Source organism: Oncorhynchus clarkii, chromosome 11 (genome assembly GCF_045791955.1).
Source record: "Oncorhynchus clarkii lewisi isolate Uvic-CL-2024 chromosome 11, UVic_Ocla_1.0, whole genome shotgun sequence".
NCBI lineage: Eukaryota > Metazoa > Chordata > Actinopteri > Salmoniformes > Salmonidae > Oncorhynchus > Oncorhynchus clarkii.
The window spans coordinates 31,441,814-31,453,568 of NC_092157.1; the positions used below are offsets into that span (position 1 = coordinate 31,441,814).

The window sequence follows — 11,755 nt, forward strand, 5'->3', positions numbered from 1 at the left end:
TGATTTCTACCACTGTCTGCCCTGAGAGTTGTCCGGACTTTTCTGAGTATGTGTTAAAACAAGCAGGAAACACCATCCTGAGGCGTTTAGTATTGATAAGAACGATGAGCTGTGTCAGTGGCCAGACTGACTGACTGCCTGACTGACTGGTCTAACGAAGGAGGAAAATAAGTCACCCCTGAAAGAGTCTGGAGAGCTCCAGGGAACCACTCATTTCACCACACACACTGTTCACCTCTGTACCCTCTACACACTCATTTGGGGATCACCATTAATCTACCAAACACACAGTAGAGTCTGGTAAGGGGGAGATGGCCCCTAGTAGTGGCTGAAGTGAAATTAATGGAACGCTATCAAACCATTCCATTCATTCACCAGCTACAACTGCCACCGCATTTTCTCACACACACTGGCTAACTACCCACTCATCAGCAATCCCTCAAGGTCGAAGATGATCTCTTCTTCACAGGTCTTTTAGGTGACTTGATTCTGGGGGGTCATACACACTCTGAAAACAACAAGGTCTGTTCAATACAAACCAAAATGTAACAGTGCTGTGAAGCCATGCTGTGCTCTGTGCTGAAACTTTTCTATGAAAACAACCGTGAGTGTGGTTATGCGTTCTTTCACCTTTCAATGTTGTGATGGGTTAGCTGCAGCTAAATGCTAAAATCATCACTGCCACCCCTGACGATGCTACATCTACCTTCTCTCGTTGTCTTAAAGTGTCAATATGTAACGTTTTGGGAGACTTGAACAAATTCTCCTAGATATGTGAGATATAGATCTATCATTCTACTTGAAAGCAAGTCTAAGAATTGGTAGATCTGTTCTATGTGCGCTATTTCTATGCTTCACGTTCTAAAGTTTAGATTTTTCATCTTTTACCTTCGTTTTTTTTACACCAGCTTCAAACAGCTAAAACAACAATATTTCACAGCGGATTAGATGGTACAATGATTCTCTACACTATACTTGCTTATTTTGTCACGTAAACTGAAATTAGGCAAACTATTAGCGTTTTAGCAACCAGGAAATGGCGGAGCCATTTCTGCATAGTGTAACTTTAATGGCTGGTTTGAAGCATAGTAAATCACTTTCATCTGACAAAAAAGGATGCATTCACCGTCGCCATTAGACACTGTCTACATCCCAAATTGCACCATATTACCAATGTAGTGCACTACATTTGATCAGGTCCCATAGGGTTCACATAGGGCTCTAGACAAAAGTAGTGCACCATGTAGGGAATACATTTCAAACACAGCCCCGATTTAGAATACATCCAGGAAGCTAGAAATAACATAATTTATCAACAGGAAGAGATGTTGTCTAAAACAAGAACACCTGGAAGATGGTGAGTGATCTAATTTGAAGACATTGCAGCAAAACTAGTAGGTGAACGAAAGAAAAACAGCAATTAAATACTGGAGATCAAGGAAGGCCTCGGAAACGTATTAAAAACTGTCATTAAGGATAGATGGCCAAGTCAGTGGGTAAATGCTAGTAACTGAAGGGTTGCTCATTCGGAAAAAAAATCTATCAATGTGCCCTTGAGCCAGGCACTTAACCCTAATTTGTTCCAAGTGTGCCGTACTACAATGGCGGACCCTGATAAACAACACATTTCACTGCACTTATCTGGTGTATGTGACTAGAGCCTGGGATCTGATTAAAAGTAGTGCACTATATAGGGAATAGGGTGCCATTTGGGATGCAACCAGTGTAGCAATATGCCTGTGTGTTTGTATGCATGGAAAGCTCATTTTAGATTGGGCGGGAAAACAAAATGAATGTCGGGGAGAGACCCAAAGAATCAAACAAATACACATCAATATCTGCTCACTAACAGGTTGTGGACTTGGACTATCACTTCTAAAAAGGTGCCTAAATTCCTCAATATCACCTAAATTCAAATAAGTGCCAAAAAGTACACGAAGGAAAACATCAAACGACACCAGTACAGTCCCCTGGGCCATTCAGCCTCAATTCTCAAAACCGGGCGGGTAACCTTGTGGTCTCTTACTTTGAAAGTTCTCCCTCATTCTCTCCATCTCGATATCACAATTGAAATCTTCACTTCTCTCTTTATTAATTTTGTGCTGAGAAAGGAGATGTAACATAACAGGGCCAAATATCTTACACCCTGTTTCATTCCGCCTGTTCACCCTACCTCGGCAAAATACATTTCACTCATTTTTCAGAGGGAAGATACAAAGTCGTTCCATCATTATAGAAGGTCATTGCTGGCACCCCATCAATTGTCAGATTTTTTTTTTATATGCATAAAACACATGTATTACAAACAGCTCCCACAGAGGGGAAGGAGATGAGAAACATGATGAATCAAAGTCATCAGGTATAGAGAGAGAAAGAGAGAAGGAGGGGGGGAGAGAGAATGAAAAGAGAGGGAGAGCAAGATAGAGAGAGAGATGAGAGAGAGATGGGTCCGCATGATGTGGAAGATAAAGTGACAGGGTTTATGTGTCAACTCCAACATCTAGACTGGTAACGGTCCATAGTATCCCAGGCTAAATACAATTATAGCATGAAAAAAGCAGAACACACAAACTATCTATCTTGCAGATTCACAGATGACTGGTACAAACACATTTTCAAACAGGTTGCATTTGTTTGATTTTACAAGAGAACCCGAGGGAGTCATAATATGCATTAATAAGAACAGAACATAAATGAAAGCCAAACACAGCACATGGTCTTATTGAACATTCAAGAGTTGCAGTGTGATAAGTTGTGCACAGTGGCGAAGATCCAATAGCCTGCCTCTGCACTGAGTAAACTACCAATATAATACCAGTAGGTAGGTAGCCTGTAGCACCAACTTTACTGCATCCCAAATGTCACCCTATTCCCTTTATAGTCCACTACTTTTGACCAGGGCCCTTTTGGACACAGGCTATCCCCTCTATTTTACCTGTTAGAAGTGTTAACTCTTTGGTTAAAAGAGACAGGCATTTCTCTCATGCTCTTGTGAACAGGCACCTTTGTGTTGTGTCTTTTGGGTTCCTCTTTAAGTTCTTGTTTTTAAGGGTGCTAGCACGCCAACTGCAGATCATCACCAAGCTAAAGACCTTACCACTTCCTCAGTACTGCGGGTAGTTTGCATCCTGCTTCTGAGCTGCTGAGGCTTGATGCAATCAGTGTGAGATTAAAGGCAGTGCAGAGAGCATGTGGGAGGAAGTACTGTATGTTTGGTTTTTACTTGGTCAGAACAGAACAGGAACAATAACTTAGCAAGAACACAGCCGTGATGAAGCCTATATCTATATGCGCCTCAGCCTAGTCCTTATGTAACGTGGCTCATGTTGCTTGTTTAAAATAACAGTATAGCTTCCTCAATCACAAACACACTATTGGGATTGATCTTGTGTCTTCTGCCTCGCAAACACACATCACCGCCCTCTTGACATTGTCTTACCCAGGTTTAGGTTACCAACACCACTCGTCGTTACACCTTCAAAATATTAGCGTACAGAATGGGAGATGGAAGGAGCATTATTCGGAACATTTATGCCCAGTCAGTATATGGCACAGAGTCCATGAGCAACTACAAAAAAAAATAAAAAATAGGTGTTTCTGTGAGTCTAAGACCACCGAAACGGTGAACATGGTGCCATTGGCCCAGCAGAACTCAGTCAATATGGTAAAAATCCAGACACAAATTAGCCTGGATTCGGCACAGACCTCCCTCTCTCCCAACAGATGGGACCCAATTAGCCAGCTGACTCCAGGAGAAATACTTGGGCAGCCAGCCACATGGAGCGTAGAGCCAGGATGCAAATGAATAGAGGGGGGAGGGGATGAAGGGAGGAGGAAAGAGAGGACCTGCCATCTTGGGAAAGTAGAAATTAATTAGGGGGACAGCAGAGGTGGAGGAGCAGTTTTGGAAAACGTAACAAAGAAAAATAGAGCGAGAGAGCGAGAGAGAGAGAGAAGTGGGTGATGAGAAAGAGAGAGGTGAAAGTGTTGTATTGAAGACAGGAGAGGAGAAGCAAGAGGAGGAGAGAAAGTGAGGATGGATGGATCCCAGGAGATCTTAGACAAACACACACCTGAAGGGTGTGAATGTAGAAGGATGTATGATTGTAATAACTCCCGGCATTGAATCTTTCTCTATTTATTCATAAGATTATCCAACTGTAAAATCAACAGAGGCGTATTCATTTTGAAACCCATATGTAGTTAGTATTCTATAATTGTCATATTTCCTCCTTCCAACCCATTGATTAAATTAGTGTGGGTGTCAATCACTGATCAATCATTTATAGTGGAGAAAAATACAAAAAAGTACTCTCACTGCCTCAGCTACTATGTATTGTCATGTTTTCACACAAAACGTACAGCTGCATTTTGCCTTTAGAAAAGCCACTAGGCAAAAACATTGACCAAATTGCCATGTCCACTTTTGTGAACATACACAAACACAGACCAGCATTCCTCTTGCCTCACAGCCTTGAAATGTTTCATTGGAAAATACTTGCAAACACAGTTAAGAAAGATGCATGCCTATTCATAGTTTACCTAAAGAAAGTAGGTTGAACTAAAATTCCACATCCTTGTGTTTTCAGCGACACCTCCAGAACTGGATCCTCAAACACCTGTCAGGTGGATCCAGCTTCAGTCACCTCTAGAGGAAAGCTTGAACCTTTCCTGACGCCACAATCACAGCTCTCAGACTGATTTAAATGTCTCTCCCACTCACCTTAAAAGCAGGTAGAAAGCCTCCCCAAAATAACCTGCCACAGAGCATTAAACTCCAAATGACTATTTTCAAAGCCTCAGATCGGTCAAAAGCTCTCCTCTCTTGTCCTCTGTCTCTCTTCTTATTTTCCCTTCCTCTCTCTCTCAACTTCAAGGCTGTATTTACTTTGCTGCTATCCCCAGAATCATTCTCCAAAAGCGACACAAAACCTTACTTAAAATAGTAGAACATTGACAAATCACATGAAATAAAACACAACATAAACACAACTATAGCTACATTTGTTGAAGCTTAACCAAGCTACTGGGTGATCATTCACAGAAAACTGTGGTTTACATGAAAGGGAGAGACTTAAAGAAACATGTACTGTATCTTCACCTAATACCTAACTGGAGTGGATCTTTAGAGGGGCAATCTGCGATTCGAAATACAACAAAATGGTCATCACACCCCTTGTTTTGATAAACAGCCGAGGGTTGGGGCTAAATAAATGTTGAAACTGAAATTCTCCACAAACATGTGGCCTCTCTCTGCCATGTATGGGTCTCTAAGACATCTGGTTTTGAAAACCACCTCTTGTTCTGCTGTCCCTGTCACTTCTGATTATGCTTACAAGTCAATTCCCTCCATGGCTCTTATATACAGTTTGTAGGAGTATCCTTTACTGTTTAACCTCCATTTTAGAACCCTTTTAGGTATCAAAAAAATATATAAAAAAATTATTTGATGAAATATAGAAACACATTGAATAGCACGTTCATAAATGGCAGAAATGACAGAAACACAAGGAATAAGGTTTTGAAGTGTCTGTCCTATATCCAGGAGATATTACACATATTTAACCCCCTTTTTGGGGGGGCACAAAACGACTTCCATTCATTTTTTTAACCTGTACTGAGTTACCTTCAGACAAGTCGTAGAACAAAACGGAGAACACCATCGTGTTCGTGAGAGTCTCATCTTTCCATAGAGGGGTCATATTAGTTCGGACGCTACAGACGTTTTCGTTAAAAGACAGATTTTCAGGATGTCTCCTGGTCTGACTAACAGCCCTGTAGCTCTGCCACTTTCCACCGCAGATGTGGAAGGCCGACATAGGCGGATGGGGTGGATTGAGCCCATACAAAAATACAGATATCTCTAGCTTAAACAGGCTTTCAATTATTCAGTACTATTTTTTTTAAAGCAGTTCAGACTAAAAGCCATGAAAGCCAAGCTCAAGGCTGCCTAAATAGGGAATGGGACATTCCCTCTGGTCCATACAGAAGGCTAGAATACAACCAATCCCAAACCACAGTATTCCTGCTATTTACAATATAATGTTAAAGTATCTTTAACTCAAAATGCACATATCACTCATCAATAAATGATAGGAAAATAAAAACACTGGGTGTGGTTTTACTATCCTTGCGGGTACCAGAGGTCCTAAAGAAGTGGTTACAACTAGCATTAGGGGTTTGGAGTTAAGGTTAGGTTAAGGGTTAGGGTAAATAGGATTTTTAATGGGAATAAATGTTTGTCTCCAAAAGGATAACAAAACAGATATGATGATGAGATACAGGAGATACAGGAGAACAGACTCGATAAGGTAGCCATTTATTCTTTGTCAGGAGGTAAACATAAAAAAGAGGTAAACATAAAAAATCTATCATACACCAGCTAAAATGGTAAAACACTTCCACTGACAGGTGGCCAAAAATATCTAACTGAAAGCCACGCCACCATTAAGCCACACCTCCAATTGAATAAACCTCCATAGACCAGTTAAACTGGTACTCAAATGTGGCCATGAGGCGATAACTGAAAGCCAAGCCCCCACTAAGCCATGCCTCCAATATAATTTCCCAGTGTGCCTTGCCTTTACGAGGGAATTGTAGTATTACCACCCATGACTGTATTTGTTAGTGATACAGAGATGGTTATTGAATTTGTTTCTGATCAAGCCTGTGGTTATCACCAATTGAGATTCTACGTGAGTGGTTTCATTCAAATCTTGTAAGGCCTTACTTTGAAAACATGATTTGTTTATATAGTGGCCTGAGACTATTGGTTTTACAGGCCACATCTGGTCTGCAAGTAGCATTGGAAAATTCTAGTATCTTTCCTGGGAAATGTGGTTAAAGGAGTTTAGGCTTCCTGAATATTCCCTCCAGTTTCCATGAAGCTTTCAAGTGGGATATCTGAAAGTTCTGGGAACTTTGGGAACATTACCAGCTTTTTTGAAAACCTGCCTGCAAGTCACATTATGCAAAGTGATGTGTAATTCCTATTGGAATCCAGCCAGCATTAGAACAGCCAACAGTTGGGATTTTTATTCCCCTGCAACCTGCATTCAGAATGACTGCCAGGGTTAGGAACATTGGGAGGAGACTACGCATTCCATTTAGACTCTAACAATGATTTCAGTAACAAATGCAAAAACTAACTGATTGGATTAGTTTAGAAAAATGTATTTTATTTATCTTAGTGTAGCATACGATTAATGACGCAATGATGTACATGCAAAAGCACAGATATAAAAATATAAAAAACTATTTTTCTAAATCAACCTGCAGTAGAACATGCTCGGAAATATGATAATGATAACGGTTATGGTAGAAATTTGCCTAAATGTCCTAACTTCTTGAAAACTCATCTGAGACATTTTTATAAATCAAGGCTAAAAAGTTGCCGTGTCCACTCTGCATTAGCCTCAAATGTACACCTTATTCAGATAAAGAGTACATTTACCTTGTTTCATGGTTCATATTCCTTCTGCTGGCTGGCTGAGGCTCACTGCAGGTTGTCAGTTGTCACTTCCCTTTTCAAGATGTGTGAAGGCCAGGGTGTGAGGCCACAGCGTAGACGCATGATGACTTCGGATCCACAATTCGATTGGTCAATAATATTACATCTAGGGTGTGTTGTATGTTTTTCAGCTTTTAACACATTATTTGCAGGAATTGACACAAATTGTGTTGAAAAATGTCATACAAATTCTAAGAGTGTATGTTATGTGTGATGATTGTGAGGCATTATGCAAATTAGACAGTCACAAGACAGGACTTCAAATAGGCCTATGGCATGTCAAGTGAACTGTAGCCTACTGTTCAGATGGGTTAAATGGAAACTGACTGTAGGTCTATAACCTATTGCATTTTCTCTCCAATCCCTAAACGTCTTTGCTCCCCGAAATAAGCAGACCACAGAGAACTTAACTGATGTCAACTAAATTGAAGCATTAATTCTATAATTTATGACATTATTCTGGTGAATAAGGGTTCATTTAGTTTTCTATGGCAACATATGACAGAAGAGAACCTGTATGTATCTAATTGTAGACAAGTTGACTAACAAATAGCCTCCAAAAATGTCAGAGATTATAAGCAGAAACATCTAAATTAGGGAAACTACTCAGATTTTCACTTTATCACATACAGTGCATTCAGAAAGTATTCAGACCCCTTGACTTTTTCCACATTTTGTTACGATGCAGCCTTACTCTAAAATGTATTAACAAAAAATATATGTAATCAATCAACACACAAGACCCCATAATGAGAAATCAAAAACAGGTTTTTAAACATTTTAGCTCATTTATTAAAAAGAAAAAACACAGAAATACCAGAAATAGTATTCAAACACTTTGCTATGAGACTCGAAACTGAGCGCAGTTACCCGTTTCCATTGAACATCCTTGAGATGTTTCTACAACTTGAGTGGAGTCCATCTATGTTAAATTCAATTGATTGGACATGATTTGGAAAGGCACACATGTGTATGTATATATAAGGTCTAACAGTTGACAGTGCATGTCATAGCAAAAACCAAGGCACGAGGTCAAAGGAATTGTCCGTAGAGCTCGGAGACAGGCTTGTGTCGAGGGTATTAGAAATGTAGGGTACTAAAAATGTTATGCAGCATTGAAGGTCCCCAAGAACACAGTGGCCTCCATAATTCTTAAATTGAAGAAGTTTGGAACCACCAAGACTCTTCCTAGAGCTGGCCACCCGGCCAAACTGAGCAATCGGGGCCTTTGTCAGGGAGGGGAACAAAAACCCAATGGTCACTCTAACAGAGCTCCAGAGTTAATCCGTGGAGATGGGAGAACCTTCCAGAAGGTCAACCATCTCTGCAGCACTCCACCAATCAGGCCTTTATAGTAGAGTGGGCAGACGGAAGCCACTCCTCAGTAAAAGGCACATGGCAGTCCGCTTGGAGTTTGCCAAAAGGCACCTAAAGGACTCTCAGACCATGATAAACAAGATTCTCTGGTCTGATGAAACCAAGATTTAACTCTTTAGCCTGAATGCCAAGCGTCATATCTGGAGGAAACCTGGCACCATCCCTATTGTGAAGCACGGTGGTCGCAGCATCATGCTGTGGGGATGTTTTTCAGTGGCAGGGATTGGGAGACTAGTTAGGATCAGGGGACAGATGAACAGAGCAAAGTACAGAGAGTTCCTTGATGAAAACCTGTACTGTTGGGAGCGAGAAGTACTGAGTAAAGGGAACTGTATACTTATGTAAATGTTTCAACATTTCTAAAAAAAAACTGCTTTCGCTTTGGTATTATGGGTTCTGTGTGTAGATTGATGAGAAAAAAACGATTTAATACATTTTAGAAGAAGGCTGTAACATAACAATATGTGGAAGTCAATGGGTTCTGAATACTTTTCAAATACACTGAATAGGCCTAGTCAGGCGGTTGCAGATGGGTTATTAGCAATTGCGGGTGGGTGAGGGTGAACAAACAGCTGACCCGCGCACCATTAGTGTGTCTGTGTGTGTAAAGAAAGGAGTGTAAGCTCTTTGCCCTACAAAGTTAGAAACACATAGGCCTGCCTACACATTGCAAGGGACAACATTCTTTCTCTTTTCTCTCTTTCTGCGAAATGAGGATATAGAGCGGAGTGGGCTCTGAAGTCAAATAGCCTACACGCAACTACAAAAAGACTGTAAATCAACTGCATAACACAATTATTACATCAAATTATGAACAGGGTAGAACATTCGAATTAGTTGTTAGCGTTCTAAAAAAAACTATTGATTTAGTTTAATTTTGACCTCACCTATCAATGCATTGCATTATACATGTATTTGTAAACAAAATTGAAATCTACGCAAAAACACGTAAAGTTTGAAGTCTAGGCTAAGTTATGTGTGTAAAAAATAAAGATGTCTGTCCATCAAAGAGCAATCAATGTTTTATTTTCGCAATCGGTCTGATAACGCATGGTTAACATTTCCTTTAACATGATTATCGGAGAAAGGACAACGCACCAAGCCAACAGAGCGCTGCAGGCTCGAGACAGAGCGTATGATATTTCTTCATAACATTGTCTCACCTAGCCTAATGTTGACAGCCTACGCATTGCAACATTTGTAGACATATCCGATAAATAAGTTTATATTGTTTACAGAATCAATATAGCCTACCATACATTACAATTTGCACGACAACAATATAATCTCAATCTCACCTTTAATATCCGCTGTTTGTCATGTATGCATTTAGTAGCCTACAGAAGCAATCCACATTCGGCTTCAAGTGTCTGTTTGATAGTTTTTTCTGTCTGTACCTGGGCTCTGTCTCCTCCGAACGAGCATAGACTAGACTGGACTGGCAGCGATTGCGAAATTCTGGCTCCGCGTTCCTCCCTGATCAAGGTGGACTAGGCGACTTCACGGAGTGGTGACAGCAAAGACCGTTTAGTATGTGGTTACCCAGCTAGCAGATTTGGTTCCTTAGAAATTGTGGGAACGTATGTTTTTGGTCTTACATGGTTTGTGGGAACGAAGCCATATGTTTCCTGACTGGTAAAACTTGTTTTTTTTTTTACTTGTAATTTTTTTATGTTCTGGGAACAGAACATCTGGGAATGTTTATTTTTAGGTTACAGGGTAGTTCCTTGAGCGTTTTGCTGGGAGGTTTGAGAATGGAAATTATAAGCTATTTGGAAGTTTTTTAAATAACTTCCATAAAACTTTCACTGAATGTTTCAAAAAAACTTTGAAAAACACTGCTAGCTTATTTTGAGTTAACTCTTTTTAACTTCAAGCACAGATTGAACACATGCAATTTAATTTTCTTAGGCATTAATAACAAATAACATATTTGTTTTGACACGGTATCTGTGAGATTCAAACCTATAATCTTCTGTTTTCTAGCCATGGAATTAGTCCACTGATCCACCAGGATGGAGCTAGCATGCCATGTAAGTTTAATCTATTCAAACAGACCCCATTTCAGAGGAAACATGCACTCAGGTGTGGCCAATTAGTGGGCGTGGCAAACATACCTGAACACACAACAAAATAGATGACAGAGAGAGTTTTGTTCATACTGAGAAGAGAATGTATGTTTTTAAATAACATTTTTAGAATATTCTTTGAACATTACTACATTTTTCTTGTGGTTTTTATAGAAACTTTTCTTAACTTCCTCAGAACAGGTTGAGGACTTGACTTTATATAGAAGCATGAGGGAACATGTAGGAAACGTTTTGCTAAAGTACTGAAATTCCCACAGAAGAACATTGCTTCCTAATGTTCTTGGAGCAGTTTGAGAACATGACTTTAAACAGAACCATGAAGAAAACGTATGGGAAATGGTATGTGAAAGTACCCTACTGAAATTCCCACAGAAGAACGTTGTTTCTTAATGTTCTCTGAACTATTTGAGACCATTCCCAATGTCAAACCAGATGCAAAACGTTCCTAGATCATTACCAAATGTAAAATACATGTATCCATGTTTGAACTTTTAGGAAACGTTTTGTGAAAGTAATGAAATACAAAGAAATATTTCAAATTCCTTAAATGTGCTGAGAATGTTCCAAAGCCAAGCAACTATCCTGCACCATTCCCAGAATGCAGTAGGAAGGTTGTATGCAAAACAGTGGCTGCTGGTGTGGAGGAGCTATAAGAGGACAGGCTGCAATAAATGGAACAGAGTCAAACATCCCATTAATTCCATTCCAGCAATTACAATAAGCCCATCCTCCTGTAGCCCCTCCCACCAGCTTCCACTGATGTAAAATAACCATAGGT

The 11,755-nt window shown here is 40.0% G+C and overlaps 1 protein-coding gene across 1 annotated transcript in view; it reads right to left on the reverse strand.

Moving 5' to 3' along the window:
- The window catches only part of LOC139420433 (E3 ubiquitin-protein ligase RNF152-like), a 46,644-nt gene extending 36,256 nt beyond the window's left edge, over window positions 1-10,388 (reverse strand). Inside the window, exon 1 of the mRNA XM_071170562.1 lies at window positions 10,186-10,388. The gene's annotated coding sequence lies outside the window, so the exon portion shown is untranslated. The remainder of the gene's footprint in view (window positions 1-10,185) is intronic.
- Between the last annotated feature and the right edge of the window lie 1,367 nt (window positions 10,389-11,755).